The 16308-nt window shown below is 43.8% G+C and overlaps 1 non-coding gene across 1 annotated transcript; it reads left to right on the top strand.

Annotated features, from left to right (window-relative positions):
• The first annotated feature begins 563 nt into the window (after positions 1 to 563).
• On the top strand, positions 564 to 635 carry TRNAC-GCA (transfer RNA cysteine (anticodon GCA)). The gene has a single exon. It is a non-coding gene; the product is annotated as a tRNA-Cys (tRNA).
• Positions 636 to 16308: the final 15673 nt, after the last annotated feature.

Genomic DNA, 16308 nt, shown 5'->3' on the forward strand with positions numbered 1-16308 from the left:
GGAAAATCCCATGGACGGAGGAGCCTGGCGGGCTGCAGTCCATGGGGTCACGAAGAGTCGGACATAACTGAGCGACTTCACTTTCACTTTTCACTTTTGTGCATTGGAGAAGGAAATGGCAACCCACTCCCGTGTTCTTGCCTGGAGAATCCCAGGGACGGGGGAGCCTGGTGGGCTGCCGTCTATGGGGTCACACAGAGTCAGACACGACTGACGCGACTTAGCAGCAGCAGCAGCAGCAACCTTGAACTTGAGAAGGCTTCTCTGTGGCCTCTGAGAGCCTGTGCATGATAGCAAACAATGGCATAAATACCTTCTACCTACAGAAATTTTCAAGATTCTTATTAGGTCTTACTCCTAACCTTCCCCCTGTACCACACCTCCAAGATTTGCAAAAACCGTGATCAAGAGACTGATCTGAAATCTCAAGTCCAGCTGGGACTCTATGACAGCCCACCCAGATCAAGAGCAGACACAGAAAAGGACACAGGGAATAAGAAGTCTAGAAAATATACCATCCAGTTAATCCCCATTAGAGGTCATTCTAAGTTAGTTGTAGGGCTTCCCTGGTGGCTCAGAAGGTAAAGCGTCTGCCTGCAATGCAGGAGACCCAGGTTCGATCCCTGGGTTGGGAAGATCCCCTGGAGAAGGAAATGGAAACCCACTCCAGTACTCTTGCCTGGAAAATCCCATGGATGGAGGAGCCTGATGGGCTACAGTCCATGTGATCGCAAAGAGTCGGACACGACTGAGTGACTTCACTTTCACTTTTCAAGTTAGTTGTACCTAAGAAAGCGGAAGCAAGAAGAAGCTGACAGATTATTAGCCTGACCCTCACCATTTGCAAAACAGAGATAACAGACTCATTATCTCAGCCCCTTTCCTTAACAGTATGGGTTTGATTGTCCTCTGGCCTGCAGGTAATTCTCCATCAAAATTAAATCTGTCAGCTCGTTCTCAATTTTATAAACTATGCAGGCAGTGGGAGAGAGGAGGTCGGGCGAGGGCTGGCACTGGGTGAGGGGGAGGTTATCTTTCCCCAGGCTGCCAGGATGCCAATCCAAAGTTCCTCTAAGCCAAGGACTTGGAAATATGCCTGCATTCATGGTCCCATAGTGACATCAGCTGGTCAGTTCCCAAACAACACCCCAGCCCGGGAGGAACGGGCTTGAAAGCCTTTAAAAGTCAGCTACAGATGAGAATCATCTGGCAAAGGTATTTTTCAGCACCTATACAATAACCCGATTTTCAAAGTGTCTGTTATAATGATTCTTCCAACTATGTAATATCAATAACTGGGAGTAATAACAAATTTAGAAGTAAGCGTTCAGAAATGGGAATTCAAAACCTTCCAGGGACAAAAAGTATAATAATCAGCCCAAATAAAGTGCATGAATTTTGTAGATCAAGAATGGATTTTATGGGAGAAGGCGAGGGTGGGATGTTTTGAGAGAACAGCATCGAAACATGTATATTATCAAGGGTGAAAAAGATCACCAGCCCAGGTTGGATGCATGAGACAAGTGCTTGGGGCTGGTGCACTGGGAAGACACAGAGGGATCGGGTGGGGAGGGAGGTAGGAGGGGGAATCGGGATGGGGAACACATGTAAATCCATGGCTGATTCATGCCAACGTATGACAAAAACCACTACAATATTGTAAAGTAATTAGCCTCCAACTAATAAAAAATAAATGGAAAAAAAAAAAGAATGGGTTTTAACGTATAAAGTGGAAATCAAGCACAGTCTGAGATGGATTCTCAGACAATATTAAGACAAAAAGTGACTCCTTTTGGAGGGTTACAGCTTTGCCAACTAGCCCAGGCCCAGCATGAATGGGCCTTTCCCGATGGCGCTAGTGGTAAAGAACCCTCCTGCCAATGCAAGAGATGTGGGTTCATTTTCTGGGGTGGGGAAGATCCTCTGGAGCAGGAAGTGGCAACCCACTCCAGTATTCTTGCCAGAGAATCCCATGGACAGAGGAGCCTGGCGGGCTACAGTCCATGGGGCTGCAAAGAGTTGGATACAGCTGAGTGACAGAGCACACACAGCATGAAGTACAAGAAAATGAACAATTCAGGGGAAGGGTCGCAGGAGAACAGAGTCTAGTCTATCTTAGTTAGACCTCTTTTATTGGGTTACCAGAAAGAGGGCTTTGGGCAGGATGGCTCCTTAACCCTACTGTTTGCTTTTTTTTTTTTTTAAGCCATACAGGAGATTCTGTGGATGAAGAAGAACAAGACCACAGGCACAGAGGATTGAGAGGAGGGTTGGAAGAAGGCTCTGAGCATCAAACCTCTAATTCACACCGTGGAGCAGGGCAGGCGTGAAGAAACATTCTTGGGATTCACAGAGCACAGTTTGGAAAGTGAAAATCACTCAGTCGTGTCCAGCTCTTTTCGATCGCATGGACTATACAGTCCATGGAATTCTCCAGGCAAGAATACTGGAGTGGATAACATTTCCCTTCTCTAGGGGATCTTCCCAAGAGATCGAACCCAGCTCTCCCATATTGCAGGCGGAGTGTTTACCACTGAGTTTGGAAGCAGCTGTCTGTATGTAATAGTGTTCTGAAGAGGAGAAATTGGATGACCAAGGATTAAATGAGATAACCTAGGCACTCAGAATGATTTCTCTCTCTTTTTTGGTTATTTTTAAATTAATTTTTATTGGAGTAGAGTTGCTTTACAATGCCGTGTAATTTCTCCCTTGATTCAAGGTAAACTCATTTTAAAGGTAAAGGAAATATGGTGGTTTAGTCGCTAAGTCATGTCCGATTCTTGCAACCCCATGGACGGTAGCCCACCAGGCTCCTCTGTCCATGGGATTCTCCAGGCAAGAATACTGGAGTGGGTTGCCATTTCCTTCTCCAGAAGGAAATATACTGGTAAAGAAAGAATAAGAAGACTGATTAAAATGGAAGAAGCCTTAAAAATTTAAACACTAGAATTAGATATTGGCAATTGGAATGTGTTATTATAAAAACACAACCAATGACTCAGTATTTCTAGTTGATTTTCTCACGTGTGAAGAAGCGCTTATATGTAACTACTGCCCACAATAACAATGATTTCTTGCTCATTATCCATTTAAGCTGTCGGTCAGCAATTGTTTTACGTGCCTTGTTTGTTCAGATTCGGGCTGATAGAAATGCCCCGTGTCTGGGGCATTTTGACAAAAGAGCTAAGTGACAAAATCTAGTGACAAAAGAGCTAAGACCAAACCATACAGCAGCTCTTAAAGCTTCCACTCACCAATCACTGACCAAAATAAGTCAAACGCCCACCCCTGACATCTGCAGGCAGAGAAGTATTAATATAATCCTCACGTAGGGAGACACTGCCATCCATGTGGGTAGGACTGAGTGATATTAATACCAAGGACAAGAATACTAATACGACCTGCCAGTAGTGGTGAAGAATCCACCTGCCAATGCAGGAGATGCAAGAGACTCAGGTTCAGTTCCTGGGTCAGGATGATCCCCTGGAGGAGGGAATGGCAACCCAACCCAGTATTCTTGCCTGGGAAATCCCATGGACAGAGGAGTAGTGGATTATAGTCCATGGAGTTGCAAAGAGTCAGACACGACTAAGCATGCATGCATCACTATACACAGTAGCATGGTTAAGTCTCAAAATAATGATGGGCAATGTAAAACCAAAAAAAAAGTACATTCTGTACGATTCCATTTATTCAAAATTCTAGGAAATGCAAACTAATCCATGATGACAGAAAGTGGTGGCCTGGGGAGAGGAGACGTAGGGGTGGTGGAGAGAGTAGATAAGGGAACTTTGGGGGCGATGAATATGTTAATTATCTTGATCGTGGTGATGATTTCATGGGTGTATTCATCTGTCAAAACCCATCAAATTGTAACTCCAAGTATATGCAATTTATTGTGTGTCAATTATGCCTCAACAAAACATGGAAAGTACTTTTTTAAAGAGTGCTTAAAAGTGAAGTCGCTCCGTCATGTCTGACTCTTTGCGACCACATGGACTGTAGCCCGCCAGGCTCTTCCATCCATGGGATTTTCCGGGCAAGAGTACTGGAGTGGGTTGCCATCTCCTTCTCCAGGGGATCTTCCCAACCCAGGGGTCAAACACAGGTCTCCCGCATTGCTGGTAGACGCTTTACCGTCTGAGCCACTGGGGAACCCCTGGTAAAGAGTGCTTACTGCATGATTCATGAAGTTCAACAAACAGGCAAAACTAATCTCTGGTGGTCTACTCTTGGGCTAGGTCCCGACCAGAAGGATGACAAGGATACAGGTGATGTTGCCTTTGAGCTGAAAGCAAGTCAGAGCTACACAAGCGTGCTCTATTGATGAAATTTCACTCAGTTGTATGTTTTTGCTGAGTGAGCTTTTCGGTAGGCAAGTTATACTTCAATAAAAAGTTTTAAATGTGCTGCTGTTTTTTTAAACAAATACCAACCATCTTAACACTATTAAAGAGAGCCATCCTCATAAATAATGTATGACAGAAAATTAATGGTAATGTGATTGCCTTATTTATCACCTACTTTGGAAATTCAAGGGCTGTGGGTGAATTTTTGTCCTGCAGGTCTCCATTCATTAGAAGGACTGATGCTGAAGCTGAAACTCCAATACTATGGCCACCTGATGGGAAAAACTGACTCATTGGAAAAGACCCTGATGCTGGCAAAGACTGAAGGCAGGAGGAGAAGGGGACAACAGAGGATGAGATGGTTGAATGGCATCACTGACTCGATAGACATCAGTCTGAGCAAGCTCTGGGAGTTGGTGATGGACAGGGAGGCCTGATGTGCTGGAGTCCATGGGGTCACAAAGAGTCGGACACGACTGAGCGACTGAACTGAACTGAGGTCTCCATGACCAAGGACTTGGATCCCTGGATGTGGGATGCTACCCCAACTAAGTCCTAGAAATATGCCAGTTTTCAGGACTGAGATCTTGGTAGGAGCCCCGAGGGCCTTAGAGAGACTTGGCTGAACCTTGATGATGGCCCCAAGGAGACTATTGGTGAGAGCTCAAAGGAAAAGAAAATGTTCTAGGAGACCAGAGGAAAGGGGCAACTTGTGATGTTGTAGCTGGAAATGTAGTAACACGGTGGCTATGGGAACATGGAAATAGGACGTGTACTTCTGAAAGGGATGGTCTAACTGAAGAGACTTCCAAGCAGAGTACGGAAGGTGCTGCCTGCCTTGATTTGCCGCTGTAGAGAAGGCGAGTAGAGAAACAGACTCAGTAAACGAAAGAACTGCTAGATACAAAGGAATCAGGACTTCTTAGGCTCAAAAATAAAACTCTCCTGCCAGCTTTCCAAGTAGCAAACAGCGCTAAGATTAAGAAATACCTTTCAGACAAAGCTCAAACCCAAAGTATGTCAGGAAATCACAGTCTATAGATGAAGCCAAGGATGTGATTGTTAAACCTTTTGTGACGATCTCATAAGGCAACACTCTTTCAAATAGAGAAGTCAAAGAGTCTTAAAGCCTCGGATCGTCGGACGCCACCTTACAGGCAATCTAAGCTGCAGAAAGGTTTAGTTGAGAGATTTCAAGTGTTTCTTTTAGATAATGGAAGGGATTACAGATGAATTCACACACACACACCCACACACACTACGAATTTTTAAAGGAATTACATTAGCTTGAATTGAGAGCACAGACTGTAAACATGAAACGATGCCTTTGAATGCTCAGATTTCTACGGTTAGAAACCAGATTGAGAAATTATTCAGCTTCAAACAAGGGCACATTTCATGGAAAAGGAAGCCTATTTCAGAGGGTGAAACTGAGAGCCGCTGTGAATCATTCCCAGGCATCAGAATTGTGCCCTAATCATGAACCTGGCAACACATGCCCAGATGAACTCCAGAATTTTACAAACCTGTAACTGCTGTGTGTCTTCACCTTTTTTGAAAACAAAGGTCTCTAACGGCAGATACGAGGAGCCCCTGCCACAGTTGTGGAGGTATTGAAGTGTGGACTCACGGAAGGAGCTGGGAGAAATCAGCATCTCAAGAACATAGAGAGTGTGTGGATTTCCCAGGCAGTACAGGAGAGAATCTGCCTGCCAATGCGGGGGACGTGGGTGTGATCCCCGGTCGGGGAAGATTCCACATGCCTCAGAGCAACTAAGCCCGTATGCCAACAACTACTGAGCCCGAGTGCTGCAACTGCTGAAGCCTGTGTGCCTAGAGTCCGTGCCCGTGCCCTGCAGCCAGACAGCCACCACCGTGAGAAGCCTGCACCCAGAAATGAAGAGTAGCCCCACTCACGGCAACTAGAGAAAGCCTACTCGAAGCAACAAAGATAATGCAGGGCAAATAAATACATGGTTTTTTAAAAAGCCAGAAATCTGGATTTTTATGTAAAATTTCTTTTAAATGTTGGCTACTAATTCAACATTTGGCTACTAATTCATCCTGTGAAACGGTATAGTTCAACATCCTGCTGGATAAACCAGCACATCTATAGACTAAGGCAGATCTGCTGGCTGCAAATTTGTGGCCCTTTTGTTTCCCCTATACAGCTTACACCTTACATTTACAGGATGCAAGCTTAGCCTTAGGAAATGGATAATTGTATTTGCTTTAGCAGCGACTCACTGGACAAAATGGAGAATAAAGATGGGTAGCGGACACCCTCATAATGAACTTGGAGCCTCCGTATCGAATCCCTCCATGGAATTAGCCGTGCAAATGTAGGATCCTCCTGGAGCACTTCCCCTTGGAATCATGTCCTAGACTGAATAACTCAGTCTCAGGGAAATACACCAGCCAGAAGAGAGAGACCAATCTCAGTGCATATAGGTTGGAGTTTTCTGGGAGGTTGATGGACAGCCACATCATGGAAGTTTAAAAGTTGGGGGAGGGGAAGTACCTTGGCAAAATTGTATAAATGTGTGGGTGGAAGAAATGAGATTAGGATCTGGGAATACCCATGCGGGTATCCCAAACATCCTCCTTGGAAGGGCATAGCTTCTGGGATGCAGACCTGTTCTTCAAGCAAATGAAACAGTCAAATGTGCAACATAATTTTAGGCTTCTTTCGCTTGTAATTTTCTGTTGTTGCCTTGACCCTTCAGGTGATGTGCAAGGAAACAAAGGAAGAAGGCAGAAATGAGTGTGGAGCCTGCCCATCCTTACTCCTCCACAGGCACGTGAGAGCAAGTGATGCTTATTGTAGCCAGCAGAGAAATGAGTGATAGTTGTCCACACCAAAGCTGTGGGCTTTCCCTGGCAGCTCAGACGGTAAAGAATCCGCCTGCAAAGTGGGAGACCTGGGTCCCATCCCTGGGTCGGGAAGATCCCCTGGAGAAGGGCACGGCAACCCACTTCAGTCTTCTTACCTAGAGAATCCCAGGGACAATGGAGCCTGCCGGGCTACAGTCCATGGTGTTGCAAAGAGTCGGACCCGACTGAGCAAATAACCACAAGCACAGCAAAGCTGTGAGAGGAGATGAAGAGGGCCAGAGGCCAGGACCGCTCAGGAAGAGCACACAGCAGAGCCTCCGCTTTCAACTCATATGGAGAGCGACCTCCCTGGTGGTCTAGTGCCTAAGGTTTCGCACTCCCAGTGCATGGGGGCCGGTTGATCCCTGGTCACGGAACTAGATCCTACGTGACAAAATTAAAAGTTGCGCGCCGCAACTAAAGATCTGGTGTGCTGCAACTAAGACCCAGCACAGCCAAATAAATCAATAAATATTTTTTTAAAAATAGCATTGCAAGGACTGATGCTGAAGCTGAAACTCCAATACTTTGGCCACCTGATGGGAAGAACTGACTCATTGGAAAAGACCCTGATGCTGGGAAAGATTGAAGGTGGGAGGAGAAGGGGACAACAGAGGATGAGATGGTTGGATGGCATCACCGACTTGTTGGACATGAGCTCTGGGAGTTGGTGATGGACAGGGAGGCCTGGTGTGCTGCAGTCCATGGGGTCGCAAAGAGTCGGACATGACTGAGTGACTGAACTAAATACAGAGAGAATGACCCTTCAAGAGAGGGAGGCATATATTACCTATAAAATGGAATCATGGAAACTTCAGACATTATCCATCAGTTTCTACATTCATTTTTCATAGTTCAGTTCAGTCGCTCAGTAGTATCCAACTCTTTGCAACCCCATGGACTGTAGCATGCCAGGCCTTTCTGTCCATCACCAACTCCTGGAGTTTACGCAAACGCACTTCTCAAAAGATATTTTATGTGTTGAAACTGTGTGATCATTAATAGGGATTTATCATATTACTCTCTTTACCTGTGTGTATGTCTGAAAGGTTCCTTATTAACTCTTTTGAAAGAAAGATTGCACTGAAATTGAACAGATGAAACAAACCGAATGCATGCAGCTGAAACACCACCAAATTAATACTGTCAATATTCTACATACTCGCTGAGAATCATTTCCAAGCAACTCTTGGTAGATGGTCTGGCACTGCTTAAATGCTTATGATGACAAGCAGCATACTCATTTTGGGCAGTCAGAGTCGGATGGCTCTGCTGGTGAGGAAAATATGTTAAAATGGACCCAAAATAGGACCTCTTATAACTTCCAATGAAAATCAGACAATTCCTCCACCAAGAAAGTATAGTTATTGTTTTTGTTTTATTCAGTGCGGTTTCAAATAATTCACCCCCCCCCCACCCCGGCACTGTTCGGTATTCAGGATCACACCCGTATATGCTACCGAGTCTTAGAGAGCTGCTAAGGGCTGTGTCTCCATCCTCTGGGTTCAAAAAGATGTGAGCAAAATATTTAAGTAAACTTGAGATACCTACAGGCAAAACCTGACAAAGTGTTGCACACTGTGCTACATAATAGATTGAGATATTTTTTAATATCTTAGCCCCCCATATCTTCACCTACCTGTCAGCTCCACATCATTTGTTATTAATTTAACACCAGAGAGCCTGGAAAGAGCTCCAAGCTAGCGAGAGCGCACAAATCAGGAGCAAAAACAGCAAACCTCCTTGGAGATTCTTGTTCACAAACTTTAAGGGAATTTGAAAAATGCCTCTCAGTTGGGAGGATGCTTGATTTGAAATCAAACAAAGTAGAGAAACATGAGTTTCAGTTGCCTAATTTAAAGCAAAAACCGAGACTAATATATGGGCAGCCAGGTCATCTATGGAATTCCAAGCAGCAAGTGAGGTATAGTTGATTTACCAAGGTGTGGTGGTTTCTGATGTACAGCAGAGTAACTCAGTTATATGTGAATATGCATTCTTTTTCATATTCTTTTCCATTGTAGGTTATTACAAGGTTATTTAATATAGTCCCCTGTGCTATACAGTAGGACCTTGTTGTTTATCTATAGTAGCATTAATCCCAAACTCCTAATTTATCCCCATTTATGGTAACCATAAACATGTTTCCTACATCTGTGAGTTTGTTTCTGCTTTGTAAATAAGTTCATTTGTATCTCTCTCTCTTTTTTAGGGGGGGGTGGGGGTAGCTGCAGCACGGCTTCCAAGAATTTAGTTCCCTGACCAGGGATTGAACCCAGGCCCTCGGCAGTGAAAATGCCAAGTCCTAACCACTGGACTGCCAGGAAATCTGCCAGCTATGATAATCCTGAGGTTCATCCATTATTGACGCTTCATTACTTCATTCTCTTTGTGGCTGAATAATATTCTTTTGTATGCATGTACCACATCTTCTTTACCCGTTCATCTCTTTTGGACGTTTGGGTTGCTTCCATGTCCTGACTACTGTAATCAGTGGGTGCTGCAGTGAACACTGGGGCACATGTATCGTTTTGAATTAGAGTTTTCTCCAGGTATATGCCCAGGAGGGGGATTGCTGGGTTATATGGTGATTCCTTTTTAGTTTTCTGAGGGACCTCTGTACTCTTCTCCATGGAGGCTGCACCGATTTACACTCCCACCAATACTGTAAGCAGGCTCCCTTGATGCAAAGATTTCTTGACGCAGTTGACAAGACACCTTCTGGTCCAGCACCTGCTTGCTCGCCCAGCTTCCCTCTCCCCCGCTGACCCAGAACAGCTCCTGCGAGAATACTGTTCTGCTCAAAGTACAGCCTCGGTACGTGTGATCCCCAGGCTTCCCTGGGGGCTCAGTGGTAAAGAATCCACCTGCCAAGCAGGAAACGCAGGCTCGATCCCTGTGTCCGGGAGACCCCCTGGAGGAGGACACGGCAACCCGCTCCAGTATTCTTGCCTGGAGAGTCCCATGGACAGAGGAGCCTGGCGGGCTACAGTCCACGGGGGTCGCAGAGTCAGACACGACTGAGCAGGTAAGGAGAGCCTGTGCAATCCCCAGCCCCCCAACCTCTCCACCAGCGCTCCCTCTCACCTGTCACTGAAAAACACCTTTTCCTCCCTCCAGTCTCAGCTCAGACACCTTGACCTCCAGGAACCTCCCTTCCCTGACCTCCCCCAGTTCCAGAGGCAGGTTTTCTCTGTGTATTCCTGCCTTTCTCTCTGTGTCCTTCTCCTTGTCTCTCACACGACTCTTTTATTCTTCCCACACGATTCTAATGGCCTGTCTTCCAGCTTCTTCCCTCAAGGCTCCCTACACCGGAGCTGTTGTTCGTCCATGTGACCCTAGCGCTTCAGTCAGGGCTGGTGCGTAGTGATGGCTGCATGAACCCTTGGGATGAGTGCAGGACAGACGTGGATGTGGGAGTTACCTGCACGAAATCAGAGCAGGCACTCACCTGCACCACCTTATTTACCACGCAGTTGATGGCGGTGAAACTTGGTTTTAAACAGAGGTTTAAGATCCCAGCATCTTCTGCAACAGAAACTGAAGTTCTAGAGCTGAACATTTGCAGACAGGCACTGCTAAGAGCGATCTGATACAGTAACGGCTTCTGGCACATGCAGCTCGTTTTAACAGATACCGAGATGACAGACAGAAAGCTGTCAGGCCTGCTCCAGAAAGGAAAATCAGCCGGTTCGTGTTCCACTTGACAAATTAATTTCCTTTGACGTTTAATTTGTATCCTCAGGTACTGTAGATTTAAAACTTGACTAGGACAGCAGCAGATTAGAGAAGGGTTCCATTTCACAAAATCAAATTGTCAAGTTACTTTTATTATGAGCAACACGGTACCCGCATGGATATTTCCAAATCAAATATGCAGATTACTGACTATTGTAAGTAAAATACAACCTCTCTTATCATTCTGAGGCCTAATGTTGAGGGCATGTATCCGCTCACCACAAACACAGGGGAAAGGACAGTGGGAAGTTACAAGTGTGTGGGCCTCAGAACCGGAAAGTTGAGTCAAAAGTCCAGATCCTCCATCTATTATAGGAGGGTCTCAACCTTGGCTTTATGTTAAAATCACCAGGGAATTTTTTTTCCTTTTCTTTAATTCAAGTATGATCAATTTACAATGTCGTATTCTATACACTTTTGAAGCATATAGAAAAGTGATGCAGATAAACATACATATATATTCTTTTCAGATTCTTTTCCCTTACAGATTATTACAAGGCACTGACTGTTGTTCCTTGTTCTACACAGTAGGTCCCTTCTGTTTACTGTATATATTATATAGTGTATGTTAATCCCATCCTCCTAGTTTATCACTCCCCCACCTTTCCCCTTTGATAACCACAAATTTGTTTTCTATGTCCATGAGTCTATTTCTGTTTTGTAAATAAGTTCATTTGTATCATTTTTTCAGATTCTATATATAAGCAGTATCATATGATATCTGTCTTTGTCTGACTTACTTCACTTAGTATAATAATCTCTGGGTTCATCCAGGTTTCTGTAAATGACATTATTTCATTCTTTTTTTATGGCTAATATTCCATTGTATGTATGAACCACATCTTTATCCATTCATCTGTTGATGGACAGTTAGGTTGCTTCCATGTCTTAGCTATTGCAAACAGTGCTTCAATGAACATTTGAGTGCATGTATCTTTTCCATATCCTTAAAATCACCAGAGGATATTTTTTTAATACCAATGCCTATTCCCACCTCAGACAAAATAAATCAGGATCTCCAAGGAGTATGGCATGACATCTGCAATTTTTAAATCCTCCAGGTGATTCATGCATAGATCTATTAGCCACGTGGATTTTTTTTTTCTTCTTTAAAATGTATAATTGCTTTACAGAATTTTGAGGTTTTCTGTCAAACATCAACAAGAATCAGCCACAGGTACACCCATGTCCCCTCCCTCCCGAACCGCCCTCCCACCTCCCTCCCCATCCCACCCTTCAGCCTGTCACAGAGCCCCTGTTTGAGTTCCCTGAGTCACAGAGAAAATTCCTGTTGGCTATCTATTTTACATATGCTACTGTAAATTTCCATGTTACTCCCTCCATACATCTAGCCATGTGGATTTGGGCACCTTTACTTAATATTCCTGGCATATAAATGGAGTGTCGTAGACACCTGTCACTGTCCTAACTGACCATCAACATTTTTCTTATTTAATAACAGGTTTTTTTGTTTTTAGAATCAAGTTTGAAAAAAAGATTCATACATTGTAATTTATTGATATGTTCTCATAACTGTTTACATTTATTGGTTCCATCTCCCCTCTGGTTTTTCTTTTTTTCTTTGCAAATTACTTACTGAAATGATCAGGCCACTCCCTTGTCCTATAGAGTTTCCTGTGGTTTAGAATTTGCTGTTGCCTATCCATGGTTTCACTTAATAAGTTCTTCTTTCCTGTTATTATTTCCTGTGAACTGAGTGTTTGATAAAAGACTTAATAAGATTCAGACTCAATTGGCAAGACTACCTCCTAGGTGATAAGCGTACCTCTTTCAGAAGCTCATTCAGTCTCTTTGCCTCTATTTGTGTGATGTGAAGTTACTGATAATCATTGCCTGGATCCATTATTTCACTGGGATCTGCAAGACAACATCAACATCAATAACCTCGGATATGCAGATGACACCACCCTTATGGAAGAAAGAGAAGAAGAACTAAAGAGCCTCTTGATGAAAGTGAAAGAGGAGAGTGGAAAAGTTGGCTTAAAACTCAACATTCAGAAAACTAAGATCACCCCATCTGGTCCCATGACTTCATGGCAAATAGATGGGGAAACAATGAAAACAGTGACAGACTTTATTTTCTTGGGCTCCAAAATCACTGCCATGGTGACTGCAGCCATGAAATTAAAAGACACTTGCTCCTTGGAAGAAAAGCTATGGCCAACCTAGATAGCACATTAAAAAGCACAGACATTACTTTGCCAACAAAGGTCCATCTAGTCAAAGCTATGGTTCTTCCAGTAGTCATACATGGATGTGAGAGTTGGACTATAAAGAAAGCTGAGCATGGAAGAATTGATGCTTTTGAAATGTGGTGTTGGAGAAGACTCTTGAGAGTCCCTTGGACTGCAAGGATATCCAACCAGTCCATCCTAAAGGAAATCAGTCCTGAATGTTCATTGGAAGGACTGATGCTGTGGCTGAAACTCCAACACTTTTGGCCACCTGATGGGAAGAACTGACTCATTGGATAAGACCCTGATGCTGGGAAAGATTGAAGGTGGGAGGAGAAGGGGACGATAGAGAACGAGATGGTTGAATGGCATCACCGACACAACGGACATGAGTTTGAGCAAGCCCTTGGAGTTGGTGATGGACAGGGAAGCCTGACAAGCTGCAGTCCATGGGGTCACAGAGTCGGCCACAACTGAGCGACTGAACTGAACTGATGCAAAACAATGATATTATGTTGTTTTATCTTCATTTATTAGCTGGAACACTTCTATATAGAGAAACTCCTGGGACTTCCTTGGTGGTCTAGCAGTTAAGATTCTGCACTCCCAATACAGGGGGCTCAGTTCAATTTGTGGTCCGGAAACTAGATCTCACATCTGCTGGTATTAAGGTAAGAAAGTATGACAGGAATATTAGACACCCCCCCATGGCCAGCCCCCAAATATGTTCAAATAAGCAAGCATTTTATTTATACACCACAGTCAGCCCCAACAAAAGGCCCTTCCAACCAACAACACAAAACTGCATTAGTGGCACAGTCACATTACAAAATTACAATGGTACAAAAATACATGCTCACTTTAAGGCAGAAGTCTCCAAATACTGAAAACCTGGATATCAACACCGAAAGAAACCAGAGAGGATATCTAACCCCAGCCATTTGTATTATACTCTGGAAAACTGAGTCCCAGTGGAGTTACCTGCATTCCCGGAGTGACACCACTAGCACCTCTGACTCCGAAAGTCTGGTTTAAATTTGTCCCTTTTAATGTGACACCACCTTTCTGTTCCATCTTAGAAGCACTGCATTGGTCAACCAATTTTATTCCCCAGTTATGCACATTCTCAACAAAAGGAAGACTACAGGGAAGAAAAGGAAATTCGAGGTTAAAAATCTTCAGGATTTGAAGGGAAGAAGTAAACTTATAACTCCTCTAAAACAAACAGCTTTCTTTTAAAGTACAAAATTTATTTATATTTCAAATCAAACTGCATAAATTACAAAGGGATAGTTCACCCATGTATTCAATCTATTTCTTATTAGGGTGTCTGTTCTTTCTGATACGTGTGTGTGTGTGTGTGTGTGCACGCACACGCACTAAGTCATTTCAGTCGTGCCTGACTCTTTGCGACCCCATGGACTGTAGCCCGCCAGGCTCCTCTGCCCATGCGATTATCTAGACAAGAATACTGGAGTGGTTTGTTGTACCTTCCTCCAAGGAATCTTCCTGACCCAGGTAGTGAACCAGCATCTCTTATGTCTCCTGCGTTGGTAGGCAGGTTCTTCACCACGAGTGCCACCTGGGAAGCCCCTGATACTTTATTCTAGAATTCAATCAAACCTTTTAAAAACATATTTATTTACTTGATTGCTCCAGGTCTTTCTTGAGACATTCAGGATCTCTAGTTGCAGCATGTGGGATCTAGTTCCCCGACCAGGAATCAAACCCAGGTCCCCTACATTGGGAGAGCAGAGTCTTAACCACTGGACCACCATTGAAGGCCCTCAAATCTTAGTTTAGGTGATTTAGATCTAGTCTTATTTTAACTACACCACCCATTGGAATCAGATAACTGTAGAAATGTTTTAAATGTTTCATTACAAGCAGTATACCTAAACACTAAAAATAGATGAATTTTGTCAGAGGACTAGCCTTTTTGGAAGTAGAGAAATAGTCATTCAAGTCTCTATATAAGGAAAATAAGGATAATTAATGCACAATAATCCACTTACACTGGAATTTCCTTTGTCTTTTGTTTATGTCTATTTGGCCAAATTTTCTTTTCCTTACCTTTATTTCTGCTGCCAGAATTAACTCATTAAGTATTTTAGGGTAGGGAGAGTGTCACACAGTGATAGCATTGCCCACTAAACTTCTGTACTTTTGACTTAGTGATCAACTATCTTGTAGCTCTTTTCCACTTCTCTCAGACTAATACACACATTGTTTATTCATTCATTAGTGTGGAAATTATTTTCAGTAATATTTTGGAAATATTCAAGATTCAACATATACTACCTCATTTTCTACTTTGAAGATGTAAGACTATAGCAACTTAGGGAGAGTGGGTTATGTGCATTGTTTATTTATACACCAGAAGCTACATAAGTTGTTGTCACTATCACTGAATAAACCCACATAAATTAAACATAAATATACTTCAAGTGCTGTACTCAGTCAGTGGTGTCCAACTGTTGGGCTCCACGGACTGTGTAGCTTTCCAGGACTGCAGCCATGAAATTAAAAGACGCTTGCTCCTTGGAAGGAAAGTTATGACCAACCTAGACAGCACATTAAAAAGCACAGACATTACTTTGCCAACAAAGGTCCGTCTAGTCAAAGCCATGGTTCTTCCAGTGGTCATGTATGGATGTGAGAGTTGGACTATAAAGAAAGCTGAGCATGGAAGAATTGATGCTTTTGAACTGTGGTGTTGGAGAAGACTCTTGAGAGTCCCTTGGACTGCAAGGAGATCCAACCAGTCCATCCTAAAGAAAATCAGTCCTGAATATTCATTGGAAGGAGTGACGCTGAAGCTGAAACTCCAATACTTTGGCCTCCTGATGCAAAGAACTTACCCATTTGAATAGACCCTGATGCTGGGAAATATTGAAGGCAGGAGGAGAAGGGGACGACAGAGGATGAGATGGTTGGATGTCATCACCGACTCGATGGACAAGAGTTTGAGTAAACTCCAGGAGTTGGTGCTGAACAGGGAATTCTGGCGTGCTGCAGTCCATGGGGTCGCAAAGAATCGCACACGACTGAGCGACTGAACTGAACTGAAGTGTCCATGGGATTTCCCAGGCAAGAATATTGGAGCGGGTTGCCACTTCCTCCTCCAGGGGATCGTCCCCGCCCAGGGATCC

Source organism: Dama dama, chromosome 7 (assembly GCF_033118175.1).
Source record: "Dama dama isolate Ldn47 chromosome 7, ASM3311817v1, whole genome shotgun sequence".
In the NCBI taxonomy this organism is placed as follows: domain Eukaryota; kingdom Metazoa; phylum Chordata; class Mammalia; order Artiodactyla; family Cervidae; genus Dama; species Dama dama.